Here is a 5,520-nt window from a genome sequence, read left to right on the forward strand (position 1 = left end):
GTGTGTGTGTGTGTGTGTGTGTGTGTGTGTGTGTGTGTGTGTGTGTTTGTATGTGTTTGACTGGGCACAGTTACCGGAAGTTGGATGAGTACATGACGGTATGTTCTACTGAAGTACATCTTTTCATGTCTTGTCCTGCAAAATGTATCCAGAATCAGCCTGCATTTATTGTTTTGGAGTTTTCTTGTTTCAAAGCTAACACTAGCCTCACATCACCTTTTTTCTTAGTACAGCCAAAATAATTCTTTGCAAACCCAAAAAGTAATTCAGCCCATGAGAGCATCATAATTTACATGTTGTGTTTACAGTAATCTTGCTGTTTAATGTACTGTAACTAGTAGGCTTTAAATAAATGTTGTGGACTAAAAAGAACACAACATTTATCTCTGAACTGTCTAAGTATGAAATAGAATTGACTAAAAGTAGTTAAGTAATGTATAAGTACTTTCTCACATTTTTACTTAAGAATTGTACTTGAGTAAATGTAGAATTGGGCTTGATAGACAGGCAGGTGTTTGTAGGGCAGAATAATTCAGTTTGTTCCACGGGATTAGAGATTAGAAACACATCTCTCATGCTAACCTAAAGCCTGCAGACAAACATCTGCACTCAGAAGCTGCTTTTTGTATTTTTACTGATCTGAACGGAATGGACTAAATCTTGGCAGTGTGTAAACTGTATGTGTGTACCTTCATTCATGTCTAAACAGTGAAAACAAAATAAAAAACTTTACGTATCCCCCCTTCAGGTTCCTTTAGATGCTCTGTGATCCTTAGTCAGCTTCTCAGGTAGAGAGAGTCTGGAGTCATGGAGGCTAAAATGTAGAAATACGCTGTTGGCTTGAAGGAATCGATAGTCAAACAAATGCAACTTCTCTCACACTCAATAATATTATTGATTACTGTACATCCTCTGTTGTGTAAAAAAATAAACCAAGGGAAGATCATTTCTTTTTCTTTTTACTTTCCAGTACTGTCTTCTTAACTTCTTTTGGCTGCAGTTTTATGCATGTGTGGTCACTGCAGAGATGAATCACACCAACACGCTGTAGGCCCCAAACACAAGCAGGCATATGCTATATGATATGCACAAACCTAAGCCAAATGCACAGCCAATTGCATGCATGAAAACACAGAGGAACCCACACACACACACACATACACACACACACACACACACCCACACACACACACACACACACAAAGACACAGCTTCTACACTCCTCTTCGCACCCCCAGGGGTTCAAATTATTTCACAAGTCCCCTCATAATCCACCAGTCAGGCAACAAATGCTTAGACGAGTGTGTGCGCCAATGTGTGTGTGCCACTGTACTGTGCTGTGGTTTATATACAAAAAATGGGAACTAAAGAGGTTGGGATAAGTTAGTTCCTGTACTGTAAATCTTAAAGCAGCTCATAAAAACGAGGCGTTGGGAAGGCAATGTTCTGAGGAATTAACACGTTTTTTTTGTATTTTATTTCACAACCTTCTAGAAGAGGGATTGTTATCAATTTGGAGAGTTTTTGTTTTGGCCTGAGGAAACAGGCTAGTCAGTGGATATGTTTGACGACCTTTTCTTTTATATCGCAACCTTAATACAGTGGATGAGTCAACCACTGATGTGTCAGCAAATAGCCCCCACTTGTCGTAGCATGGTGTCAGTCAAAAGCAGACAATCTATGTTGCAAATTAAATCAATGTCGCTGCAGGAGAAAAAACTACTCAGGACATGTAAACACAGATTGGATCTTTTCAGGCACAAAGAAATTGCCTAACTGCATAAATGACAAAAACAAATGCAGAGTTATTTTTAGGAATTTCACTTGGAAACCAAGCCACAGTTTCCTTGTAGCGTGATTGACTCAGCTGTGACAATCAGAGTTGATCCCTGATCTAAACTAACCTCTTTTTAAAGAAATTATCAGGATGTTGTGTTTTTTTGTGCTTTTTTTAATCAATACTCCCTCACTGCATGACAGATTTAGGCTCATAGTATTGCATTGTAATGGTGTAGACACAGAGGTTAATATTTTATCACAGCCATTACAATATACTTTACCAAGCAACGGATGTGTATGACTGAGATTAGTTTTAAATCAATACATATGTCCTCTCTACAACTGAGTTCAGTGATTGCAATTATTAACGAGAAAAACTACACACTATTGCATTAAAGTTACTACGGTAATCCTGAGTAACTTTAGCGGGTGTGTTTGTTTCTGCAAGCTCACAGCGGTTTGCAAATGCAGCCTGTCTGTTTGTTAAACCATAACATCTTGAATACTGTAAGTGGTTGTGGAGGATTTAGCGTTGTCTAAAGCCCCTAATAGGACAATGCAACGAGTAACTAATTACTTTTGCTTTTGGAAAATAAGTAAATTAATGTAATGACATTTTCATTGAGATTATGTGGCAACACTGATAATTATATATAGTTATTTAAGTGGATGCCTGTCACAATTTCACATGGGACCCTGATGATACTCTTTTTTAATTCTTGATTTCTTTGTTGGGGGCTAAAATTAAATCTGATGTAACAAAACAATGAAACTATATTCTGATGGCATCCTTACCCCTCAGAGATTTATCATTCATTTCCCAAAGGAGAGAGAGGGAAAGCTGGGTGGGGGTTATCAAAGTCGCCATTCTCCCTCTAAGGCACAATGTTCTACCAGAGAGCACCACCAGCAATCAGTCCAAAACCAAAACACTTCTGCCAATGGTTTGGTTAAAACACAGGCTTGCGTTGTGGCTGCTGGCAGGCCAGACAACCTTTGATCACGGTTCACAGGCATAGCTGACAACATAAATGGTTGCTACTCATTTGTGCAGCTTGGCATTTACTGAGGAGGGCTTGTGATGAAAATGGAAGACAGAGCCTGTTTATCTTCTAAAATGGTGCATAAATGTAAAAATGCCACCATCAACACACAAAAAAAGATGCTCAGAAGCGTCGAAGTGAGACCAAAGAGCTGACATGGACACCTCTGGAGGGAAAAATGATGTATGCCAGAAGGATTACTTTTAGTGTGTGTTTGCCTGTATGCATATTTACACATAGGGCCTACCTAGACACAAATCCATTTCTTATGTACTTCAAATATTACACTGACATAACAACTTGAAGGGTTTCTTCATGAATCAGACACATGATTCAGCAGACTACCTTGAGGAAAACAGGTTCATGCAAAAACACACACACACACACACAAACACACAAACACAAAAAGCATGTGACAAGCATTCAAAAAACAAAGTCTACAGCTGATGAGTTTCTGAAGTTTTTTTAATCTTTTGGCACTTTGTTTGTTTATCAGTGCTCCTTTTGTCCTTATATTCTCTGTGTCTCTCCTTCTCTCTCTGTCTCTTTCTCTCTCTCTCTCTCTCTGTCGCTATCTCTCTCTGACTCCATCCATCTCTCCATCTCACCGCCTGAAGCTCTGCAGTTAGGAGCCTCGGTGGCAGATTTTGCCTGGCAGTAAGGACACATGCGCCTTGAAGGAAGGACAGGAACAAAAGACAGATGGGTTGCAACTAGACAGTGTTTGTTTGAAGCTCAATTTCAGTCCTCTTTCCCTACCAGTTCTTTCACTGTGGTATGTCATTGGTGTATTTGGCTTCCTTTCAATTCTGATTGCCTCATACTAAGTGAGTTTCTGAAACGTGCAGGATCAACACAGAAAGTTCTCCAAAATGTCTGATTCATGCTTGATAAAGCTTTCTGCGTTGTTATCTTATCAACAGTGACACATTTACCAGATGGGGGCTCTTTCTCAACCTCACCTGGCCCACCTGCTTGTCCTGGCTTTGTGACATCACCTCAGTTCTTGTATCACACACCGTCTCTCCTCAGATTAAACCTTTTTTTGGCATGCTGCAATTTCTTGCCCCGGAAAGGTATTTATTACTGTAAAACATTTTAGTAGTGTTTCGTTACGCTTTTCAAGCTTTTTATCTTGTTTTAGATTAGTTCATTTTCCGGAGATTTATTGTAGCTAGAAGTTAAAAGTGGTTGCGTGTATCGGGGCGGCCTCTGCTGCGCCCTGGCAGACTTGAGCAGTGTACACCAAAATTATTTACAGTCTACATGTGGCGTCTTCTATGGTAAGGTGCCTTAACATTAGCTCCGTTAGATATTTATTTGACTTGCCTTTTTATGGGTACAACTGTGTTTTGTGTTTATTGATCTTCCAGATTTTGTTTCTTTCACTGTTTTAAATGGTGTTTTTCTGTTCATTTGTTGTCAACATGTAGGCTAATAGCAACATTTTAACTACATTCTAATTTGTTTTAGCATTTCCTGTGAGACTGGCGGAACTGTGGAGAGCCAGCTAGCTCACTGTTATGCTGTGTTACTCGTCATCATGCACATTTTGTGTTTTATCTTAATATTGTGTCGAGACACACTTTGACTGTCTGCATGTGGCGTCTGCATTGTGTGAGACTGGAGGAGCTGTGGAGAGCTAACTGTTTTGCTGTGTTCCTTATCATCAAGAAATAAACGGCTGGTTGGAGCCAAAGTTTCTTAAAGTGTCATCAGTACACAACACACAAGGAGTGGGCCTACACAACCGCTACATGACTGAGCATGGATGCACACAAACACACAACTTTTTATGTTGAGGGGATGGAGTGCATTCCTGGCATGTTGATTCAAAGGTAGACAACCCATAAATCGTTACACAACAGCTACTTTTCTTTGTTTTTAAGAATTATTGTAAATGAAAGGAACTAAGACATACATTATGTATTACATTAGCATTGTGTTTATTTCAAACAGGGCACACAGGAAACTGTATTCAGCCATGCAGTCTGCTTTATTGCATGCAATAAGAAAACAAAATACAGAATGTTTCAAATGCATGATTGATTCTGAATTGACTTCTTGACCTGATTAAGATCATTAAGATCATGCAGCACAAGGTTTTATAATTAGATGTTTGCATAATCAAATTACAAATGGCAATTGTCCAGATGATCACTTCGCAACTGGATGATATTGTAAGTTCTTCACGTGTAAAGGAGATTTTCCTCCTGCATTATTTGCCTGTTACGTGTATGCAGCGAAGTGCCAGGAAGAATTTCAGGCATAATTAGGTAACTTTTATTGCATTACGAAATCACATACAGTGAGATTACAAGCTTACCTGTTGCTTGCTCTTTTACACAGTGTTTCAAATTCAATAAGAGATTGCATGCTAAGATACAGATGGAGAGGTCAAGACTTTCTCATGCTCAGGAATTTATTCACCTGAAATTAAAGTCTCAAGTTTAGCAAAGCATAGCAGGCACAAGAGGCTCCAACACTCATCGAGGGACTGGTGTTAATATTTGATTTAGCTATACACTGTACATGCATACAGTACATCAGACACTGCCTCAGCAACTGTTAGGTTTCCTCTGTGCTTGTACCTTACAAATAAACTAATTCAAATTAAAACTAATCATCCATCCATCCATCTTCGACCGCTTATCCGGTATCGGGTCGCGGGGGCAGCAGCTCCAGCAGGGGACCCCAA

General features: G+C 39.4%; 1 protein-coding gene and 1 long non-coding RNA gene across 2 annotated transcripts in view; one reads left to right on the forward strand and one right to left on the reverse strand.

The window, feature by feature from the left end:
• LOC117958543 (protein phosphatase 1 regulatory subunit 29) overlaps positions 1-5,520 on the forward strand; it is a 53,879-nt gene that overhangs the window by 5,305 nt on the left and 43,054 nt on the right. The window lies entirely within an intron of this gene.
• The window catches only part of LOC117958544, an 8,352-nt gene continuing 5,490 nt past the window's right edge, over positions 2,659-5,520 (reverse strand). Inside the window, exon 3 of the long non-coding RNA XR_004659750.1 lies at positions 2,659-2,669. This is a non-coding gene — a long non-coding RNA (uncharacterized LOC117958544). The remainder of the gene's footprint in view (positions 2,670-5,520) is intronic.

Source organism: Etheostoma cragini, chromosome 15 (assembly GCF_013103735.1).
Source record: "Etheostoma cragini isolate CJK2018 chromosome 15, CSU_Ecrag_1.0, whole genome shotgun sequence".
NCBI classification, from domain to species: domain Eukaryota; kingdom Metazoa; phylum Chordata; class Actinopteri; order Perciformes; family Percidae; genus Etheostoma; species Etheostoma cragini.